Consider the following 24,282-nt stretch of genomic DNA (forward strand, 5'->3'; position numbering starts at 1 on the left):
AGACTGTCCTCCAGATAATTCTCTTGCTCTAGCTTGTAACTGTTTTGTTGCAATTAGCATTCGGAATATGCACTGTCATCTTATTAAAATTTATATTTTTTAATGGAGAAAACACATGGAGAGTTGATTGTGGAGCTGTGGCTTACCCTTGCACTTCTTAGTTACCTGTATCTAAATTAAGCTGAACCTCTGAGCCTCAGCTATTCTAAACAGGCATCAGGGTTTACTAAGGTTAATGCCTGGGGAAACATTAACCTTGCAGACATTAATCTAATTCAGTGCCATCACAAGTGTATAATGCGAGTTTGGAATTTTGCCAAAAAGCACTATTCAGATGAGCATTTAGTTGGCAAGGGGTGTGAAGGTGGGTGTGGTGTGGACAAGGGAAGAAGTCGAGAAATGGTTATAGAGGTATTTTAACGCCTTTCTGTTTCCTCTCCCCTAAGAGGTTGTTTAAATATTGCAGAGACACTCTAAATAAATCTTCAGACTATCATGAAGAAATAGTAATGAAGGTGTTTCATCTCATGGTTAAGCTTCTGATGCTCATAACCACTCAACATTCACTGAGCACCTTTTCTATCACATGGCTGACCTTGTGAGGGTGGGGACATAAAGATGAGTAATTGTCAACCATCTAGTATGCACAAGCACCTCAGGGTGCCTAATAAACGTTAGTTGAATAAAGGCAGGAGTAAGGAGGTCACAATTTGGCAAAGGTCACTTAAAGGGCCTCCAAGGGATGGGACATAGTTGTGCAATTCTAGCTTTACATAGATCATTACCAAGTCTTTGACATACAGACCGAGAAGGTTTGGGCCGCAGGTGAAGTAAGTGAGAAATAACAGCTAAGACCTTGCGCAACGGGATCCAGTGCCGGATCTCTTGATCTTCCTCTGTGCTCACATTTTGCATCTCAGTTTGCAGACACTAACAGGGTTTGCTAGTTTCAAGGCCGCAGGGTTGCCGCTTCCGGAAAAGGTGGCATTTAGGGTGGTAGAGGCCGAACGACTTGAGGTAGCTGGGAAGAGGGCGAGGGAGGAGAGGCCAAACGAAAAGGCCAAGAAATTCTAGCAGATAACCTTTCACCCAGGTCCCCGCCCCCTGCTTATCCCCAGGCCTGAAACACACACAGCCCTCGAGTCCTCCACTTCTCAGGCACTGGGCACTAATGAAGGCTGCAGGCGGACCCCGAATCCAAGAGAGTTCTGATCTTTTTCAAACTGCTATCCTCCCAGGCCCTCAGCTCGGGGCCAGTTTTCCCGGCCACGCTGTGCTGATGACACGCAGGCGCCGGAATCGAAGTCACGCTGGGTCTTGCCAGCTGCGTCCCGAGGCCAGGGAGGGCCAGCGCCGCGGAGCGCTTCCCGTGTGCGGGGCTTCCCACAATGCACCGCGCCGGCATCGGCGGCGACCGCGGCGGCACTCTAGCCGCGGCATGTCTGCGTCTCTACTGCCCTGGGAGGAGGAAGAGAAGGAGGAAGAGGAGGAGGAGGAGGAGGAGGAGGGGGAGGAAGAGGAGAAAGGCGCAGGGGTGGGAGCTGTTGCTGAAGCTGCCACAGCAAAAGTTCTTCCCCCTCCCCCCTTCCCCTCTCCTCAAGGCCCCTAGGAAGGTTGGGGCCGCCGCCGTGTGCTGTCGGTGACCGCGCGACTCGGCGCCCGCCCGCGGTAAAGAGCTCGGCCTGGCAGGCCTGGGCCCGGGGGAGGGCGGGGGAGGGGAGGGGGCGGCGCGCGGGGGCAGCGCGCGGCGGTAACGGCCTGACCCCGGGGGGAGTGCGCCGCGGCGAGGCTGCGGGTGGCCGGGGGACCGGCCGAGGCCGAGGCCAATGCAGCAGCAGGCTGAGGGGACGGGAGGAAGCGGGCGCGGATGGTGGGTTGGGGGGTTGAGAAAGGATAATGACGGGGGTGGCGGAGGTGAGCAGGCGGCCTCCGAGGCCCGAGGAGGGTGTCAGGGGTAGGGAAGGAGGTGGGATGTTTGCCTGGGGAGGGCAGTGGGTGCTCTGTGTGGGTGTGAAAAGGCTAGGGAGACACCAGGTCTCTGTCCACCTTGCCTGGTGCAGTGCTTTATGCACCGCAGGCCTCAGTCGCTGTTGCTGCCGGAGTGTGTTCTTTGGAAGCAGGGAAGGGCAGGGGTTGGAGAAAAGGGAATCCTTGCAGGAAACCTAGTGGGAGCTCGGACAAGGAGAGAGGCCGGGTAAGGGGGTGGGGGGAGAATGTCGAATAGGTGGAGGAATGCCGGGGGTGGCTGCGGAGGAGTCTTTAGGATTCTGGGGTGGAGGGGGGGAGGTGTTCATTGTGTAGATAGATATTAGGTATTTCGTGGTGGAAGGAACGGAAGCATTTCTTAAGAAAGGAAGGAATGAATATAAGGAGTTTCAGTGAATAGAAAGGATAGCGTTTGAAGCAAGAGGGAGTGTTAAATACTAGAGAATATGAAGAGAATGCATGATAGAATAGACAGATGTGGTAGAGTTAATAAATGTTGGCCCAAGGACTAAAGAGTTATTCCAGATGGGCCAGGATGGCCTAGTTCCGAAATTGTTCGGGCTCTTCTATACATGACATCTGGTAAGTGTGGGTCCCGGTAGTGTTTGGGGTCGCTGAGAATTAGGCTTCACTGTGTAGTTTGGTCTGAGACTTTTTAGAACAGCACCAGTGAATGCGAGAATCTCTGAAACAGATCTTAGCAAAACACCTGGCTCACAGCTATTCTCTAGGTCATGGAGTTTAGATTTTAGCAAATGTGAAGTCTTACCACTTACTAGGGGTTGGATGAACACTATTCTGCCAAATGCTGGAATGGAAATTACTTGACTTGGTGGTTTTCTTTTTCACTGTCCAGCTTTAATGGTCCTGGAGGACCGGTGCCACGTTATTCAGCCTGGGGTGCAGTACACAGGGTTATAGTTAATGGTGAGGGGTATTCTATGCATGGTGGTCCTTCTTTGGAGGTTCCATTTGTAGCTCAAATTAGTCTGATTGACTGGATTGGTTCCATAACTCTGGGGCTGGTGGGAGACCTTTTGCCATTCACAGTTCCTGAATGTATACTCTCACTGAGGCATGGCGATATTGAAGAAAATGCATCAGCCTACAAAGTGTGGGTAGGCAGAATAAAGGATCTAGAATATCTAGGTCTTAAGTTGCAAGGTCGGGAATTGTCTAGGGGAACCTGAAGAGGCTGGATGATTCTAGATCCGGGTTGGAGAGAGTATTAGCATTTTTATATTGGGAAATGAACCAAGGCCAGTTGGATTTGCTGAGTTCACACCAGACCAGCTTTCCAAGAGGGACTCTGGGCTAGGAGTGTGCCCTTAATATTTTATTCCCCTTGCGTACACATTATATTGTACTATTAATTCAGCTGAGGAGAGGGTAATATGAAAATTTTTTTATGAAAGTAGAGAGTGGAGAGATTAATGGGAAAGATGGAAAGAAATGTGGGAAGGGGTGGAAAAATTCTGCCATTCATTTAGCAGATATCTAAAGGAGGATGATAATTTAGCATTGGAGCAAAGAGAGGCTTTTATTAAAAATTTTCTTATAGAAATAATCCAGAATTATTTTTCAAAAGTTGGAAAACTTTCTATGTCAGTACATTATATATTACTGTAGGATGCTTTAGTATATCGCATAGTAGGACGTGCCCACTTTTATTGTCATCACAGTATGAGAGGGTCTGTTTTCTTTCCCCTCACAGGCACCGTGTTATCATCAGTTTTTTTAATTTCTGTAAGTTCATGGACTTAAATATAGTATGTCATTATTGCTTTTCTTCCCTTTTAAATGATAAGAAATAACACATGTACATAATTTAAAACTAAAATTGTACTAAAGGAGCTTATAAAGAAAAGCAATAGCCCCTGTCTCACTTGTTCAGTTGCATTTCCACTTTCCAGAGTCTACTGCTTCTAAACATTAATTTTTGTTGTTCTTATCATGCTCTTCTCCAGGTCCACAAATAATATGCACGTACTTATTATTTCTTGATTGGTCAGAATGACATTATGAAGGAGTTGAGATAGTATGAATGAAAAGGACTCATGTCACTGGCATTAATTATCTCCGCTTCTCCTGTTCAACCTTTGATAGTTACAATTTTCGCTTTTTTATTTGATGTCTTTATATCTTTAAATAATATGCTTAAATAGAGAGCTTTTAATATTAGAATGGAAATATTGAGTGAGACGATAAAGGAAAGTTTGATGGATGAACCTATGTAAGAAAGACTAGATTGTAGAAAACAACATCTTTGCAGCATAAGGGTTGCTAGTTAGAGATGAGGAGGAGTTGCTTGGCAGGGATAGTTGTTCATCTTGGAATTAGTTATCAGGTCAATTGTGCAGTATTCTTGGACAGTGGTCTGGAGAGTTTTAGTGTGGGGAGTCTGGGAATGGATTAAAATGACCCTTAATTGTTCTTTCCAGGCTTCTATGGCAATTCTGTTTTTCAGGAAGGAATTGATTAGTGTGGATATATGTTTCAGGGAGGCATGGAGAAATGTGATAAGGGGAAGGAGGATGAAGAACAGGGTATGATGAAGGTGGTGATAATTTTGTGGGAGGCTGTAGAAAAGGTAAAGAATTCTGAGGACATTTGGATATATTTGGTGTGAAGGAGATTTAAACTGCAGATTTGTTTCAGTTTTAAGGAAATTAGCATATTTAAGCCACGAATATGTTGGTAATATGGTGGAAAAAGGTGTGAGGATCACACCTTTTTAATTCATAAAATACTGTTTTTTGGAATTGTGTATGAGGTGCACCATCACCAAGTCAGTGTGACTGAGATTGAGAGAAAATTCTTGCTCCCATTTTAGGAAATCTTGTTTAAGTAACCCCACCCTTTGACATCTTCCTTACTTTGAATAAAAACAGCATTCACTTGTAGATTATATACTGCTAAATGTTGTCTTTGCTTATGGGAATTATTCTTGCTTTGCAAACGGTGGCTAGATTGTAACCTGCTCTAGAGCTGAGACTTTCTTTAATCTCACTCAAAAGTTTGATTCTTAAGTGCTCAATAAATACCTGTTGAATGACTGATAGAAAGCAGTGTTCACTGCTTTAGTAATAATAGTGGGAATGTGTGAAATTGCCGAGCACCGTATGGGTATTACAGACAAAATTGTGTGTGTGTGTGTGTGTGTGTTTGCGAATGTGAAGGACAAAGGGGATACTCAACTGGGGAAGGCCTTTAGATTTAAGGGAAAAAACAGAATGGATTAGAATAGAACCAACAGTCCTGAAAAACCATTAAAAACCTGGGACCAAAGGTTCTCTTCTAAGCTGAGGCTAGTTTAATTTGAGTAAATCTGGTCTGCAGCTGGTGAGCTGATATAATTTGGGTTTTCTTATTTTAGGCCTAAGTGACTGTTTAGAGATTTTAGTTGTTTTAAGAATCTGATTGGATTTAATTCATTTTTAAGATAATGAAAAAGTGTTAGATGAAGTTTCTTCCCTCTGGGAATTTATAATATTTATGTTCTTTTAGGGGGAGAAAGGTAGTTTTGAATTAATTCAGAAACAGTGTAAGATTTCAGAAAATTGATTTTTAGAAAACAAATATCAGGTATACCTTCGATGAGAATTTTTGTATATAGACAGTCATATTCGGAGTAGTGTTCAGAACTTTTTTGGAACACCTTTTCTGAATTATCTTCTGAGCCTCTAGCACATTCTATGCAATTTACCTATTTACTGAGTACCTATTGTGTGCTGTTGGAGGAGGGAGCCTGTAAAAGTGAGTAAAACATGGTCCCTATCTTCTAGGAGTTAATAATCCCTCCAGTTTGGCAGGGTTACAAATAATACAGGGCGTAATGTCATTCTGAATGGTCTCATTGGTGACAGATCTTTTTAATTTGAAAGATTTTATTTTTAGAAATGCTAAGAATCTGTTGATAACAAGTAGACTGGATAAAGACTAGTTTTGGTTTAAACTCACTTAGTCACAGAAATGGGAATGATTTTTTTGGTTGACTTATTAACTGACTTTGGAAAACATTCCCAAAGAGGAAGTTGGAACTATTTTGAATGTTGGTGACAGTTCACATGTAGATAATGAGGCACTAGATGAATGTTGGTTAAATGCATCAGATGGTTGGGTGAATGGAGTGAATAAATAAGTAAGTGGTAGCCTCCCAAGGTAGATATTTTAAAGAGGACCACATTGATTTTGATAATCAATAAATTCTGGGTATGTCAATAGTTTCATTACTGTGAACAAGATAGTTTATGATTAAGTTTCCAAATGAGTTTTACAGACAGTACGTGCTCTAGGAGTTCAGAGAACAGAGAAATGAATATTGGCTAAGGCTTGGCAAAAGGATTTTAACATACCATACTTTAGATATTTGCCGTAGGGACCTCAGGCGAGGAACTAAATCGCTCCAAATTTCTCTTGCAGCCCTAGAATGAACCTAGAGTCCTGATCTATTTTTGTCTGAATGCTTTCTGCCTATTTCATTTTAGCTACTCCTACTGGTTTGTTCTTTTTCAAATTCACCTTTGCTGGGTAGATTTTGAGCCCTCTGAAACAAGTTTGGGGTGGGGGGGTGGGGGAAGGGAGGTCTGTTTCCATCTATGTCTGGTGTCACTTTCAGTTTTTCCTTTTTTTGAGCCTGTACCCCACAAATTACTTGATCTCTATGAGTGAAGAGCATGAGTCAATTTGGCTCTGTTATTCTGGCATTTTCCTGCATGCTTTTCTCATAGCTGCTTTTTGCATTACAGAATAGAATAGAGAATTGAGGGCATATGTCTCGTAGACACAAGCTTGTCGAATAAATGAATGAATGAGAAAGTATCTGAGATAATTTAGTATGTGTCCTGTTTGTTCAAATTTATTTGTTCATAATCAGTCTTTTTCTACAAGAGATTTAATAGAGCTGCCAAATATATATGTACATGAATCGAAATAATTGAGGAAGTCTAGTTGAAGACAAAATAAAAGGAAAATCTGTTGAAAGGATATAAGATCTATCATTATGGATATTAGAAGACTAGGAATAAAATGGAAGATAAGCAGATGGAGAAGGAAAGATGTTAGTCGATAGAAAGTATGATTTTAAAAGAAGAAAAAGATTAATATATGACAAGTTATGTTTAGAGGAAAGTAAGAGAAGATTGAAGGTAAAGAGGATTATTTGAAATGGCAGTTTTGGGAAGGAAGATAGTAAGACTATTTCAAGGATAAGAGTTAACAGAAGTTGCAGTGTAGTAGAAATTATGTTGATTTATAACAGGTTTTGGGAAATGATTGGATGGGTTTCTTTAGTCCACAGATAATGCACATTTGTTATATGCAAAACTATTGTTAGATTCAATCAAGAATAAATCCTTTGAGATTTATATTCTAATAAGGGAGCTGGATTTGTGCACAAATAACTACACAATGATCATAAATGTATCATAAGAAAAATACCAAATGTTACTGAAGATAAAAGGGAATAAAAAACATTCGACTATGGAAAAACCTGGGACTGCATTTAGTGGCATGGAAGTGGCATTTTAGCTAGTCTTGGAAGGGCTGGATAGGATCCTGACTGGCAGAAATTACTGGAAAGAGCATTCCAACCTGAGAGATTAGCAAAAGCAAACGTTTGGAGGTAAGAAGCCAAGGCTATATGGAGAATAGTGAGTTTTAAATTATTTTACTATGACCCACAGTAAGAATATACATGTTACATCATCACCTAATATAATCATATATGGATATTTGTGGATATGTATAAAACAAAAAGTTTCAATAACAGTAACAGTCCTTACCATGTTGGATGTGCTCTGATGTTTTCTATTATGTTTGGCTAAAAAGAAAAAAAAAGATGGCTGTCAAACTGATTTCAAGACTAACTAAATAATTGATCACAACCTGTATTTTGGAATATAAGAAAGTGTTCATGAATAGGGCATAATATGATACAAGGCAGGAAAAGATTAATTTGGGATTGAGTACAAAATGGATGGCCTTGAAAGCTAAGATAAGTAGTTTTTGTTTGCTAAGATGTAGTGTTGTGCTTAGTAAGTAAACAAAAGCTGGGTTTTAGTATTGGCTCTTCTGTTTACCCATGCCGTGATTATGGAGAAAATTGCTTCCTTTCTGAGACTCGGTTTTCTCATCAGGAAACTGATAATAATTATATTGTCTGGCAAGGCTTTTAAGATTAAAGTTATTAACATGTATCATTAAAGTGTTGAGCTTTTTTGAGAATTGAATCAAGGACTGTATGTTAGATTATTTAATCTGACAATAGCTGTATCATACAGGATAGATTGGAGGCAGTGTGATGGTAGAGTAAGATTGGAGGTGAGAAGCCCAGTTAGGAGGCTACTGGAGAAACTAAGAAGGACTTGAATTAGTTTGATAGTAGCAAGTTTAGAAGTGAGGGGGGTAGGATGTGGTTGGGTGGAGAGAAAAGAGGAAGATAACTGGAAATTTAGAGTGTGAAAAGATTCAACGGCAGTAGCTAAAATTGGATTATATTTTTTGGGTAGTGGGGTACATTAAAGCAGGTTGTTATAGTTTTTTACATATAGTAGGTCCTATATTTGTTGAATGATTAAATATGTAAACTGAAAAATTGTGAGTGGAGAATGTGATGGATAGGTTTGAGAAGGTGGGGTTAGATTGAAGGTTGCTTTTGATGGGCTGAAGAATTTATTCATTCAGGGAATACTTTTGTATACTTACTGTGTGCAAAATTCCATGGTAGGCAGTGTGAAGGATATCTGTTTATATACAACACAATGCATGTTCTTTAGGAATTTCTCCAGGAACAAAAATATGTACACATCTGTCTATGACAGAAGTACTATGGCAGGTTCAACTTTGCGGAGGAATTGGTGTGTTGCTTATACCTTGAAAGATAAATAAGATTATAATAGGCAAGATGGTGAGAGTTGGTATTCCAAGAATAGGGAGTGATATGAGTGACAGAAAAGTTTTGGATATATTTAGGGATTGCGGTCCAGATTAGCTAGAATTTAGGGTTCATGTTGATGAATGGAGGGAAATAAAACTGTAAAGCAGTTGCAACATCTACAAATCCAGACTAAACTGGTTTTTAAAATTTTATTTATTAAAGGGCTCAAATCTTAAGTGTACAGGTTAATGAAATTTTTTAGGTATACAATTACATAACCACTGTTGAGTTCAATATATAGACTATTTTCCCACATCCCAGAAGGCTTTCTTCCCATATGTCACCTTCAAACTGATGTCTCCTCCAACCATGACCTGTATCGCAGTGGAGTACTTTTGTATGTTTTTGCATTTCATATAAGTGGAATTCTACTTATGTGTCTGGTTTTTTATGCTCAATATATATCTGTGAGATTCATCTATGATATGTATTGCAGTAGTTCATTCATTTTCACTGCTCAGTGAGATTCCATTTATGGATATACCACAGTGTATTTAGCCATTCCATGATCGTTGGACAATTGAGCAGTTTCTATTTATAACTTGAATCAGTATGCGGTGAGGAATACTAGTTTAAGAATACTAATCTGGTGAGCTTTTTTTTGTTGTTTGTTTTGCAATGAATAGAACCTAGTGATTAGGAGACAAAGTTAGAAGGCCGAAAAAAAAGGTAGTTAAAAGTGAAGTATTGAGAATAAATTGGGATGGTGGTAGTGGGAATAAAAGGCAAGGGATAGATATAAGAAATATTTCAAAGAAAGGAAGGATTTGATGGCACACGGGCTTTGGGAAACAGTGGAGAAAAAGTGAACAAGATAGTTATGGGAAATTCTAGGGCTTTTAACATGGGTGACAGTGAGAATGGTGGTGTCATTAACAGAAATTATAGGATCCGTTAAAACTATTTTGGTGGGGAAGAATGGCTACTTTAGTTAAGAAACATTGGCTGGTGTGTGAGGCACCAGTGGAAGTGGGAATATGTACATAGAGTTGATAATTGAAGCTACTAATTCTGAATTTGGTAGGGTGCTGATGGCTATGAAATTATTTGAACTGATAATTGAGTTGTTAATTGAAGCAATAATTGAAGAATCTAGTTAAAAAGATTCTTATTCTTCAGGAATAAATTATAACAGAGGGTGATAGTTTAAAGATTCTTTTGGGGAGCTGGGGGAAGATAACTAAGAGAAATGTAGAAGCAATGGGAAGAGATGAGACTGTGAGAGGGAGGGAAAGAGTGAGAGAAAGCTCCAGGACAGAACTTGGGGAAATACCTACTATTGGGGGTAAGAAGAGGACCAATAGTCAATGGAGACAGAAGCAGCAACTAGAGAGACCAGAGTAGAGCCTTGTGCTACAGTGACCTAAACAAAAGGAGGTAGTTTAAGGGTCATTGCCAAAGAGAGGACAAGGACTTGGTAGTAGGTCATAAGATTTGGGAATAGTTTTTTTTTTTGGTCTTCAAGAGAACAGTTCAGAAACCGGAGTGCATGGAGGTGAAGAACTGGGTAGGTTGGGAGACTGTGGAAGCACTGACTGTAGGAATTGTATTACATTTAAGAAAGAGGAACAACTCTTTTTCCAAAACTGGAGGTAAGAAGTAACAGATGAAGATACAGACTTTTAGAACTGTAAAGAGGTGGAGAAGGTGTGATTTGAGGGAATTTTGTGGAAAAGATTATTCGATGGGATTAAGGATTTCAATATAAATGATTTGGATTAGTTAATGTGATGAGAATTGTATTTAGAATAAATCTTTAGAAAAGTTGTAGATAATTTCATAGCTTTCTGGTGTTGCTTAACATCTAGTATGTGGGTGGGTGTGGAGAAAACAGTTGGTGAAAATTGTCTTTTCATTGGGGAGATACATGTTGAATATAATGGAAGGTCATGCTATTCTGGAGAGGGCAGTATTAAAATGGCTGATAGACAAATTTAAATTGTGTAGGGAGACAAGTAAAGCTAAAAGGAGTTGAAGAGCAGATGTAGAACTAGAAAATAAAGCAGTTGTGGTTAAAAAGGGTTTCTGAAGTTACAGTCATAGTGGTACAACACTTCCAATTGATGACTTGTTTTCAGCATATGTGCATGGGCGACTGGTGTACAGATGAAGGTTTTAGGACTTGAGGAAGGTCTATAGGGAGTTCTTCAGCATCATTATTTGAAGTCATTGAGAATAATGGCTGAATATGGGGCAAAGTAGAATGGGAATTATTGAGGAAGGAAGGTGGGAGAGTATTCTGGAACTTGGTAGATGTTTCAGATGGAATGATTTGAGTAATGTGAACTGCAAAGAGATTTTTTTAGTGATAGAGAATAGTGGGAGTGTCCCTGAGGAATATGAAGCAGGTGGTCCTTTTGTCAAGCTGAAGGTATAGGAGAATGGATAGCTAAGTCATGAGAGAAGCAGGTTGTCCAGGAAAAGCCAAGCTTGAGATAAAATGAGGAGGTGATCGCAACAATTTAGAGAAGAGATGATAGTGATCCGAATTTTTGTGGCACTGAAATGAAGATAGTTGGAGTTGTTCACCAGTTCTTGAAATTTTTTATAACTAGATTATACTTTCAGAATCATAACCATTCATACGTAATACACTGATGTAAATTCAGCTGAGAGATTTGTATATTATAAATGAGACAAGAAAGAAAAAAGATGGTGGTGTATTAATATGAAAGGCAAAAGACATGGGATATTTTGTTGACAAAACATGGACAAGCTGATAGAAGCTAGTAAATGGATAATATGGAAATGAATGAGGTTGGACTTGACCTGATTAGGAATAAGAGTAAGATGAAGAAGAGAGTAGCTTTTAGCAGAGTAAATATGGAGAAAATATAATGTTACCTAGGAAATAATGCCAGAAGCCTGTTTCTTCTCTGTGTGTATAAGTACAGTCCTTGCCAACCATGATGCTATAAAAGTGATAGTACATCATGCATAACTAAAAAAAAAACCCCAGCATAAATGAAAGACATTAAGATCTTTGATCTCTACTTGACTGCCTCAAAACACATCAAACTTCTTTGCAAAAACTGTGTGGAAATTGTATATGTAAAGAGGTTCAGGTAAAAAGTAGAAAGAATGAGGTGGATGGTAGGAAGGAGGTGTCCTAAGGGATCTCAAATAGCTTCTGTAGTTTTTTTTCTTCTTTGTTTAAATGACTTTTATCTCATATTTCTTAGTGTTCTTAAGAGGCTGATCTGCTGTCTTCTCATTTCATTTATTGTATATGGGTGACTTGCAGATAGGTAGTTCCGAAAATGCTTTCTTTTTCTATTTCTAGTTATTTATCATTTATTGAACATCTCTAAAGGAACTACTTTGCCAATTTAAGAAAACAATATAGCTAAAACTGAAACACTGCTACTTTTTTTTGTTTTGTTTTGCTTTTAAATCTTGGACGTTATAACCCCAGTGGTTGAAACCTTCATCATCATCCATTGATATTTGAGACTCAGACCATTTTTTGGCTTGTGTCTCTGCTCTCAAACTTTTGCAAGTTCAGTTCTACAGTAGTATTCATTTATGTCAGACTTTTTGTCCTCTGTCAACTTCCCCTCGTACTATCAAAGGTTTGACTCTCAAGTGCTTACCTAACTGGTTTTTGAGATTCTCTATCAGTGCCTTGCTGTGGTCTTGGCAACTCACATTTTAAACCATAAAGGAACCAGTGCTCTATGCTTCAGACCCTTTGTATTTGCTTTATATTCCTCACATGATTCACTTCTTCAACCTCTGAGCAAAGACTACTTTCTGACCCTTCCTGTTCACATCAGAGTTTTTGATGTTATTCTATGTTTCAGAGAGAGCATATTTAATGGCGGTGAGAAAAATATGACAAGGTACAAAATACATAGTATTGGTGTTCCATCCTGGAGCATCTTCGCTTCAAGATTAGTTCCAGAATCTAGCCCTGGGTCATTTGTCACTTTTCCCCTCTCCTTTTGGCATTTAGTCAGTTACCAAATTTAATAATGAAGGGCCTATGGGGAGACCCAGAGCTTTGAAAGCCTAAGTAGGCCCAGCGATGTCACTTTGCCCAACTCACATCTTTGTTGTAACTTGCCTGATTTGGTTTAGAATTGTTTCCAACACCAGCCTCAGACATAGCTGGGCCTTGGTGAGTAGGGGTATAATCTGAATATTTGAGTGGATTGTTTGCATTGTACTAATGATGGCTATTTTAAGGAAAGTGTTGGGAATGATTATAGTAGAAATGGAGAATGTTTTAAGTAATTATATTAATTTAACATAGATAAGTGACTTCACAGGATAGGGGTTGGATGTCTGAAAATCTTGGTTGGCAAGGAGTTTTCCTTTTAAATTTGAGAAGAGCCAATATCCAGTGGATTCAAATGAAATACACATTTGACGTTTTGCAGGGTCCTGTGTATGTATGCTTGTCAACACATACACACCTCCATGTGTAGATACATATAATGGTAGAGATAATGGGTTAATTCGATTAGGTTCTATAATTAGTTTTCAGGGAAATGAGCATGGTAGTTTTGAGTTATGAGTGATCAAATGAATTGGTAGAGAATATTTGGAAAGATCATTGTCATTTTATTGGAGGTGTGCTTAAGAAATGGATTTTCAAGTGACTGAAGTAGGTTCACAAAATTTCAGGGCAGTTTGGGGCAAGTTTGTGTGTTGTGTGTATAATAAAAATTATAAAACTTGTAGAAATGTTTGAATAGGTAAGTGGGAGATAGAAGGGATTTATGAGGAAACAGAAAAGTAAGTTTAAAGAGTAAAATTGGAAAGATGGTTTAGGGAAGATTATTCTTTTGGGAAAAGGCAATTCTTAGGTTAAAAACAGGAAGGCAAAGGCAAACTAAAATGAGGAAATTAAGGTGTGGAAAACTAAGAGGAAGGCTTAAGGAAGAGGTTACTGAAAGAGATTTCTTATTGTGTTGGGTTCTACTTTTGATTAGCAGTTCAGTAAGGAAAGGGGCTTAAATATCCATAGTTTGTAGGGGTGGGGGATTTTACTGAGGATAATTAAGTATAATAGTTTTATTTCTTAGGGAAACCGGGAAGTAGGGAGCCCTCATGTTCCTTGGGCTTTTGGAGCTCAGGCCCGATCCGACAGCCGCACGGGTGCGATTTTGCCGGCGCTCTGCTGGGCGGCGGGCGGAGCAGTGGCGTGGAGCCTCAGCAAGTTGTGGGCCCACGTCCGCCGCGCAGCCGCCGGCTCCGCCCGCTCGGCCCGCAAGGGCGGCCGAGCAAAGCCGGGCCGGTGGGCTGCCGGCCGCCGGGATCGGTGCACCTACCAGCAGCTCCCGGGGCGCTCCGGTAAGTGAGCAGGCTCCGGGCCGCGCGGCGGGGGCCGGGGGGAGGGGCTTCCTGAGCGCCCCGACTAAACCTCTGCACGCGGTTCGCACGGCTTCCTTTTGTTGTGTGTGTACGTGTGCGAATGTGCGCGCGCGTGCGTTAGTGCGCCCGTGTGCAGGGAGGCGGCGGAGGAGTGTGGAGAAGCCGGGGCTTTTCCTGCTTGGGTGGCTGGCGCGCCCGGCCCTCGGAGGGCGGTGGGGCCTCCCAGACACCGGCCTTCCGGGTCGCGGCCCGCGGCGCAGTCAGGCCCCTTCCCCCAGCGAGATGGCAAACTTTGTGAGTGGCTTCTGAGCGCTTAAAGAGTGTCTGCCTGACAGCTGGGGCCGCTGAACGTTGACACCCCCTTTTCCCTCCTAACACTGTTTTGTCAAATCTTCTGTTGGGACTGCATTGTGTTTGTGATTTTCGAAAAGGTCAGGTGGGTAACTTAGTCTGATAGACAGTAATTTTTACTTGGTATCAAGAGCAAAAAATGTACGCTGGTATTCACATACTGGTTGCGTTATAAAACCTTTATGTTTAGTGGTAAGAACAGTCCTAAGACCTTTCCCGATTTAGGCTATGGGGCATACTTTTGCTTTCCAGACTTGGCGAAGCACTTCTTACAGTGTCAGGAAAGAACTGCTTGTGTAGTAGACTTAAAGCTAGATAGAGTCAGGAAATGCAAAATTAAAGCCCTTTCCAAGAGCTTGAATTAAAAAACAGCCTTTTTCTTTTTTTTGGTTTATGTAATAATTATGAATTGTGTATCTTACATATAGTTTTGTGAAATTGGGCATAGGGATAAAAAAAGCATTTCTTATTTTATAGAGGGCGATGATAAAGGCACCACACAGTTTTGAAATTTCAAGTATGTTAAATGTTGCTATAAATAAAATCCTATTCAGATTTTTAGATTTAATAAATCTAAAAATACGTTTGCAGTTGTCCTTTGGGTGCAGGAGGAAGTCCTATGTTTCTCAGTGCTTGCTTCTGGGCACTTTTTCAGTATTGTCAGCATGATACGGGTATAGAACCTTAACCTGAGTGAATAATTTGCTTGAGATTACCAGTCTGTTTTGCAGCTGGGAATAGACTCTGGGTCTCTTATTCCCAGTCTGGTGATCTGTCCAAGAATAGACTAAGGAAACTGGGTATTTGTCTCTTTGGTGGAAAATATAGCTGAGTTGATTTTATAATGAGCATTAAAGATCCAAAAAGTGAATGTGTGAACGTTTAATTTTGTTGTAACATTTTAAGTGTGGTTTTGCCACGCTGAATGTCTTTGGCCTTTCTTCAACTACATAAAGGACTTGAGCATATTTCTCAATGTTACTTTTCATGACATATGTAGCACATTTACACTTGATTAAAACAGATGTTTATTGTGTTTAACTGTGGGTGGATGTGTTTTTCATGTGGGTATTCTCAGTGGTTAGAGAATAGCAGGTAACTTGAGAATGTTTAGTCTCACAAATGCTAGGGCGAATAATTAGTAAATTTCATTACTCTCTGATTAAAAAACCTTTGGCTTTCTTTACTGAGGATGGAATACCTGTGGATTTTCCCCTCAGCTTTTTATACTGTTATTTTCGTTATTATTACTCTATTAGCTCTGGACGAAAGTATTTGGTTAACATGTTTTTCAGTAGGCCTCATACAAAAGAGTACCTTTTCTTTTTATAGTATGTGAGTTGCAGTTGAACCTTTTTGTTTTGTTCATTCATAGCCTTTCTTATGTCATTCCTCCTTTATCACAAAAAAATGATATTTTTCTTTCTCCTTCCTATTTCCAAAGAACCCTCAAAATTTTCAATCTAGTACCAGAGGTTCTCCACCATAAGTGATATTTTGACAGTGTCTGGAGATGTTTTTGGTTGTCACACTGGGGAGTCTATTAGTATTTAGTAGATAGATGCTAGACATCCTACAATGCACACAATAGCTCCCACAACAAAGGCCTATCTAGTGCAAAATGTCAGTAGTGTTGATGTTGAGAAACCCAGATCTAATATATTGAGAATAATAATTTCCCAAATAACTTAAACCTATAAAAGTTATTTGTAATAACAGTTTTAAGTATGTAATTATATGTTATAACATTATATAGTTATATTTATAATGGTATTTCTGTATCACATCTGTTATAAATGTTTTCCAAAGGTGTCATTGGAATGATTATAGGTCAAAGGTTATAAGGCATATTTTAGAGCATCATTACATAGGACTTTGTAGTTGGAAGATTAACAAGTATTACCCTTTCAGTATGCAGATAAGGAAATGGAGTTTCAGAGAGATCGAGACTTACCCAAGGTACCACAGATAATGCAGAGCTCAGGTCTCTTGTTATTTCTATTACAGTTTAATTTTAACTTAATTAAAACTAATTTAAATTATTACTGAAGGAAACAGTATTGTATCATTTTTGCTTGATATACAAATAAAATAAATAAATAAAAATACTACATCATGAGAATGTCAGTAGTCAGTGAATTGTTGCTTTTTCACGTTCACATGTGTTGAATTCTTCAGCATGGCTTTGTAACGATTGTAAACTTGAGCATCTGCTCTTGAAAATTTAAAAAGAGCACATACAATTTAAAAACAAAATTCAAAGTTAATTATGATACCTTAGACAACATTGCGAATGCAAACCTTAACTGGGATTGTTAAAATGTCTGATGGTTTCTCGAACTTAGACATCTGATCTGTTGTGTGAGGATCACCATAATAGTTATTGTGCTGATTGTTAATCTATTCTAGCAAGAGTGTTTTGGCTAATTTTAGAAAAAGATAATGGAAATTTTGGGTGAAATGTAATCGAGTGAAATACACATTGGGTATTTAGATGAAATATTTTCAAATTAAGCTGTGTTTTGTCAGAGGAAAATGTATCTGTGGTGTTCTTTTTATGTTTAAAATTTTTAAAAGTAGTGCTACTTTTTAAAATATGAAAACAATGAGGACAAAATACCATGTGAGCAAAGATTTCTTTAAAAATTGTTTTAGATAAAAAAATAAATTTAAAATGCATATTAGCAAAAAGAAAAAAATCGATTGGAAAAGCTGCTTTTAATATTTTGATACGTGACTTTCTTATATTTTCATTAACCTTTTATAATAGAAAATCTTAAATAGCTGAAAAATAGAGTAGTATTATGAATGTCCATGTATCCTTGACCTAGCTTCAGCAGTTAGCAATTAATGGCCAGTCTTGTTTCATCTATACAGGCATACCTTATTTTGTTGTGCTCCACTTTATTGCTCCTCACAGATGTTGCATTTTTAACAAATTGAAGGCAACATCCTCCACCAGCAAAAAGATTACTACTTGCTTTATTGGAATACTTGCTTTATTGTGGTGGTCTGGAACCAAAACTGCAGTATCTCTGAGGTATGCCTATACCTCTATCCACTTTCTCTCCTCATTATTTAAAACAAACAAACAAACAAACCTTTATTTTGAAATAATTGTAGACTCACAAGAAGTTGCAGAATTAGTACAAAGTCCCATATATACTTTACCCAGCTTTCCTCCAATGGTGACATCAAAACCAGGAGATTGACACCGGTACATCACTGTTAATTAAATCATTAACTAAATTTACTCAGTTTTCAACCCAATTTTATTTTCATGTGTATAGTTCTATGTGGTTTTCTCCCTTCTATAAATTCTCGTTACTACCACCACAGCAATGATAACAGGACTGTTACACCACCATAAAGAAAACTCCTCTTGCTGCCCTTTATATTTGCACCTCAACCCAAAACTCTTTCCTGTCCCCTGCCAACCTATTCTCTCTTTATAGTTCTGTCATTTCAAGAATGGTATATGATGGTATATTAATATATACTTTGTTTAACCATTCACCTGTTGAAGGACTTTGTGAGTTATTTTGCTATTAATAAAGTGGTTATGAACATTCATGTACCAAATTTTGTGTATAATTCTCTGAGATGAAGAGTGAGCTTCCTGGTTGTGCGGCAAGGACATGTTTATTTTTATAAGAAACTTCCATAATGTTTTCCATTTTGTATCATTTTAGATTCCCATATGAGAAATCTGCTTTTTCTTCATCCTTGTCAGCATTTGTTATTACTGCTATTTTTTTGTTTTAACTGTTCAAATAGATATATAGTGATATCTTATTGTAGTTTTAATTTGCATTTCCCTAATGGCTAATGATATTGAACATCTTTATATGTACTCATTTGCTGTCTATGTCTTTTGCTCATTTTCTAATCAATTTTTTTTTTTTTTTACTATTAAGAGAGTTCTTTATATATTCTAGATAAAAGACCTTTGTCAGATACATGGTTTGCAAACATTTTTCTCTCAATCGACAGCTTGTTTATCTTTTTATCTTCTTAAACAAGGTCTTTCACAGGACAGTTTGGTTTTTTTTTTAATTTTGATGAAGTCTGGTTTATTTTCTTTTATATGGAGCATGCTTCTGGTGCCAGGTCCAAGAACCCTTTATTTTAGGTCCCGAAAGATCTTGCCTGTATTTTCTTCTAAAATTTCTATAGTTTCATGTTTAAATTCATGATTCATTTTGAATTAATTTTTGTACATGATTTAGGTCAGTACTCTTGGGTCTTTTTGCCTATGGCTGTGCAACTGTTCCAACACTGTTTGTTGAAAGGACTATTCTTCCTACACTGAATTGTCTTTGCCCCATTGTCAAAAATCAGTTGGGCATATTTGTGTTGGTCTATTTTTGGGTTCTGTATTCTGTTCTGTTGATCTATTTGTTTATCTCTCTGTCAGTACCCCACTGTCTTGTAATTGTGTAGTAAGTCTTAACATCAGGTAGAGTATTCCTCCCACTTTGTCAAGATTGCTCTAGCTATTATAGTTCCCTGCTTTTTCATATGAATTTTAGAATAATCTTGTTTGTGTGTACAAAAGACTTGCTAGGATTTTGATAGAAATAGAATAAACCTATAATTCACTTGGGAGAGAATTTATTATATATTTTCAATCTATGACCACAGGACATTTCTCCATTCTTATATATTATTTTGAAACAAATTCTAGGCATCATATAATTTTTCTTAAACAGCTTTATTGAGATATAACTCACATGCCATACAATTTACCCATTGAAAGTGTACATTTCAATCATTTTTAGTGTATTTACAGATTTGTGCCGCAATCACCATAATCAATTTTAGAACATTTTCATCACTCTAAAAAGAAACTCTGTCCATTAGCGGTCACTCTTTATTCCCCCTTTGTCCTGGTCCCTGCAGCCACTAATTTGCTTTTCTCTATGAATTTGCCTATTCTGGACATGTCATATTAATGGAATCATACAATAGGTGGTCTTTTATGTCAGGCTTCTTTAACTTAGCATAATGTTATGTGATGTAGCATGTTTCAGGAGTTCATTCCTTTTTGTTGCTTAATAGTATTCTATTATATAGATATACCACATTTTGTCTATCCATTCATCAATTGACATGGGTTGTTTCCACTTTTGGCTATTATGAATAATGCTGCTGTGAACATTCATGATGTAAGTTTTTATGTGAACATTTATATTCGATTCTCTTGGATATGTACCTAGGAGTAGAATTGCTGAATCATATTCAGTAAATCATCACCAAGACCAATGTCATGAATCTTTCCCCCTTATGCTTTCTTTTAGGGGTTTTAACTGTTTTAAATCTCATGTTGAAGTCTTTAATCCATTTTGAGTTCATTTTTGTGTCTAGTATAAGGTAAAGGTCCATTTTCATTCTTTTGATTGTGGATATCTAGTTTTTTCAGCACCATTTGTTGAAAAGCCTTTCCTTTCCTCATTGTTTATTCTTGGTATCCTTGTTTAAGATCAGTTTTTTGTGCATATGTATGTTGGTCTATTTCTGGGCTCTGTTCTCTTTCATTGGTCTGTATGTCTTTATGCGGAGACTATGCTGTTTTAATTGTAGCTTTGTAATATGGTTTGAAATTAGCAAATGTGAGACCTCTTGCTTTGTTCTTTAAAATTGTTTTGGCTTTGTGTTTCTATTTTTTTTGAGTTTCTTTGCGGTTCCATTTGATTTTTAGGATTATATTTCTATTTCAGTAAAAAGGCCATTGGGATTTCGATAGGGATTGCATTGAATCTAAATTGCTTGGGGTAGTATGGACATTTTAACAGTCCATGAATGTGGGATGTCTTTTCATTTATTTGTGTTTCCTTTCATCAGTGTTTTGTAGTTTTCAAAATACAAGTCTTTTGCCTCCTTGGTTAAGTTTATTCCTAAGTATCTATTCTTTTCTTGCTTCTTGGAGTCATATCTAAGAAGGCTTTGCCTTATCCAGGGTCACAAAGATTTCCTTCACATAATTTGGTGAAATATTTCTTCTAAGTTTTATATCTTTAGGTCTTAAATCCATTTAGATTTAATCTTGTATATGGTATGAGGAAAGCATCCAACTTGATTCTTTTGCATGTGGTTATATGTTGGTCCCAACACCATTTGTTGAAATGATTTTTTCCCCCCTGAATTGTCTTGGCATCCTATCAGAAATCATTTAACTATAAATGTAGGTATTCTATCAGAAATCTTTCGATTATAAATGTAGGTATTTATTTCTGGACTCTCAATTTTATTCCTTGATTAGTATGTCCATCTTTATGCCAGTACTGCAGTGTCTTGATTACTAAAGCTTTGTCATAAGTTCTGAAACCAGGAAGTATGCATCCTCTAACTTTGCTCTCTTTCAAGATTGTTTTGGGTATTCTGGGTCCCTTGCATTTCCTTATGAATTTTAGGATCCATTTGTCAATTTTTACAAAACTACAGTTGGGATTTTGACATGGGTTGTTTTGAATCTGCAGATTAATTTGGTGAAATATTTTTATCTTAACAATATTAAGTTTTCCAATCCATGAACACCAGATGTCTGTTTCTTTAAGTCTTTGTTAATTTCTTTCAAGTGTTTTATAGTTTTAATATGTCTTGTGCCTCTTGGTAAATTTATTGCTAAGTACTTTTGTCTTTTTGGATGCTGTATAAGTGACATTACTTTCTTAATTTTATTGATGCTTTGTTCATTGCTAGTATATAGAAATACAGTTGATTTTTGTATAATGTTCTCATAGTCTGCAAACTTGCTTGTTTATTCTTATAGTTTTTTAGTGAATTCTCTAGGGTTTTCTGTATATAAGATCATGTCATCTGCAAATAGAGACAATTCACTTCTTCTTTTTTCAGCGTGAATGCTTTTTATTTTATCTTCTTGCCTAATTCCTCTTGCTAGAAAAGTCTAGTACGGTGTTGAATAGAAATAGCAAAAGTAGACATCTTTGTCTTGTTTCTGGTCTTGGGGAAAGCATTCAGTACTTCGCTATTAGGTATAATATCAGGTCTGGGTATTTCATAGATAGTCTTTGTCAGCTTGCGGAAAGTTGCTTTTATTCCTGATTTGTTGGTATTTTTTATTGTATAAGTTTGTTGGCTTTCATCCCATGTTCTTCTGCATTTACTGAGATGATCTACAAAAAAACAAAGGTTTATGTCGTTTATTCTGTTGACATGGTGTAATAATATACTAGTTGATTTTCAGAGGTTTTTGTATTCCCAAGATAAATCTCACTTGGTCTTGGTGCATAATAGTTGTTGTGTTAGTGAAGTCAGTTTCTAGTATTGTGTTGAGGATTTTTGTGTCTATAATCATAAGAGATAATGGTTTGTCATGATCTTGTGAGGTTTTTACCTTGTTTTGGTATCAGTAACACTGACCTCTTAAATGAATTGAGGGATAGTTATCCCTTGTATATTTTTGAGAGGAATTTTACTTCTTCATTAAATTCTTGGTAGAACTCTCCACTGAAGCTTTGTGAGCCTTGAGGTTAGGTTCTTGGGGGAGTTTTATAATTTAAGAATTTATTTTTCTTTAATGGTTATAGAATTATTTAGGTAGATTATGGATTTCATTTTGGTTTAGTTTTAGTGTGATTTTGAGAAATTTGTTCATTTTTTCTAAGTGTTAACTTTAAGAGTGTGAAATTGTTTCGTAGTATTATCTTATAATCTTTTTGCTTCAAATCTGTAGTTAATAGTTCTATTTCAATCCCGATATTGGTGATTGCTGTCTTCTCTCTCTCTCTCTCTCTCTCTCTCTCTCTATTTATTTATTTATTTATTTACTTACTCACTCACTTATGCTTAAGTTTCTTTTTTAACTAATTAAATTTTATTATGATGACATTGGTTAACGATATCCAGTAAGTTTCAGGTGTACAGTACAAAAGTAAAGCATATGTATATTGCATTGTATCTCTCTATGTTTGTTAGTTAGTGGCTTATAAAATTTTGGCTTCATTGATTTTATCTATTTTAATTTCATTTATTTCTCCTCTTATTTCCTTCCTACTGCTTGCTTTGGATTTATGTTTTACCTTTTTTTTTTTTCTTACTTTTTTAGTTTCTCGGGGCAAGTAATTAAGTTACTGATTTAGGATCTTTTGTCATTTCAAGTGTAAAATATTGTGCTGTAAATTTTCTTTATAATTACTGCTTTATCTGCATTCCACATATTTTCACTTGTGTTTCTCTTCATTTATTTTTATGAATATATTTTAAAATTTTCTTTGCAGTTTCCTGTTCAGCTCATGGACTTTTTAGAAGTGTGTTGTTTTATTCTTGTATGTTTAGAAATTTTTCTGTTGTCTTTCTGGTTTGAGTCCACTATATGCTCAGATAATGAACTCAGTGTTTAAGTTCCTTTAAATTTGTTGAGGTTTATTTTATGGCCCAAGATATGGTCTGTCTTGGTGAATGTTCCATGTACTTCAAAAGAAATGTGTATCCTGCTGTCGTTGGGTGGAGTGTTCTGTATATGTCTTTTAGACCCTTGATTGATTGTTATTAACATGGCCACTTTGCTTTTTTAAAAAAAGTTGCTACAGCTTTTTCATTCTTTTACTTTCAGTGTATGTTAGAATTTCTTGTTAGCTACATATAGGTGGATAATTACAAAAATCAACCTGCTAGTCTTTTGATTGGTTTATTTAGATCATCTTCACTTGAGGTATTTATTGATATTATCACTTAAGTCTGCCATTTTATTATTTGTTTCTTTTCTGTTTTGTTTGCTTGTTTGTTTGTTTCTCTTTTCTTGCCTTCCTGCAGATTACTAGAACATTTTTTTAGGATTCCATCTTTTATAATTTATAAAAGATCTATTTATAATGTTTTTAATCTGTCACAATATACTTACGTGAGTTTTAATAGTCTGCTGGTATCCACATTTTATTTGGCTGAAGTGTCGAAACTTCTATTTTACCTTTCTCAGCTTTGAAATATAATTGTCTTATGTATCAGGTGGTGGTATAATTTTTGCTTCAATCATCAAGTGTGATTTATAAGACTATTGATGGGAAAGATAATCTGTTATATATACATATATATATATATTTTCCTTTTGTTTAGAACATTCTCTTAAGCCAGTTTTTATGGGTAGGGCTACTAGTGACATTTTTCCCCCCATTTTTCTTTTGGGAATACTTCAAAAATATATCCCCTTTGTTACTTCCTGTCATCTGAGTGTATTCTCCTGAAATTTATATGCTCAATATGATGGTATTAGGAGTTGGGGTCTTTGGGAGGTTATTAGGTCATGAATGGGGAGCTCTCATGAGTAGTATTAATACTATAATAAAAGAGGCCCCCTTTTTGTCATATGAGGAAGAGGACTCTCACCTGACTATGTTGGGACCCTGATTTTGGACTTCCAGCTTCCAGAACTGTGAGAAGTAAATTTCTCGTTTATAAACCGCCATTCTGTGGTATTTTGTTATAGCAGCCCAGATGGACTAAGACATTCTTGAAGAATAGTTTCATTCTTGGTTGGTTGGTCTTTTTCTCCTTAGTTTTCAAAAAATACTGTACCACTTTTTTTGGCCTTTGATGGTCTCAGATAAGAAATCTGGTGTCATTTGAATTGTTCTATTATAGGTGATTTGTCCTTTGTGTTTGGCTGCCTTTCAAGCTTTTTCTTTGTCTTTAGCTTTTGAACATTTAAGTATGTATTTTGGTGTAAATGT

General features: G+C 37.3%; 1 protein-coding gene across 5 annotated transcripts in view; it reads left to right on the forward strand.

Moving 5' to 3' along the window:
- Positions 1 to 1,409: 1,409 nt before the first annotated feature.
- The window catches only part of ZNF148 (zinc finger protein 148), a 105,744-nt gene continuing 82,871 nt past the window's right edge, over positions 1,410 to 24,282 (forward strand). For 2 of the 5 annotated variants that reach the window (XM_016135192.2, XM_016135195.2), the window contains exon 1: positions 1,410 to 1,668. The gene's annotated coding sequence lies outside the window, so the exon portion shown is untranslated. Of the gene's footprint in view, positions 1,669 to 1,997; positions 2,569 to 14,125; positions 14,222 to 24,282 lie in introns of those variants that run through there. The other 3 variants (XM_016135189.2, XM_036219643.1, XM_016135191.2) reach the window with 3 other exon arrangements.

Source organism: Rousettus aegyptiacus, unplaced genomic scaffold (genome assembly GCF_014176215.1).
Source record: "Rousettus aegyptiacus isolate mRouAeg1 unplaced genomic scaffold, mRouAeg1.p scaffold_m13_p_4, whole genome shotgun sequence".
In the NCBI taxonomy this organism is placed as follows: Eukaryota; Metazoa; Chordata; class Mammalia; order Chiroptera; family Pteropodidae; genus Rousettus; species Rousettus aegyptiacus.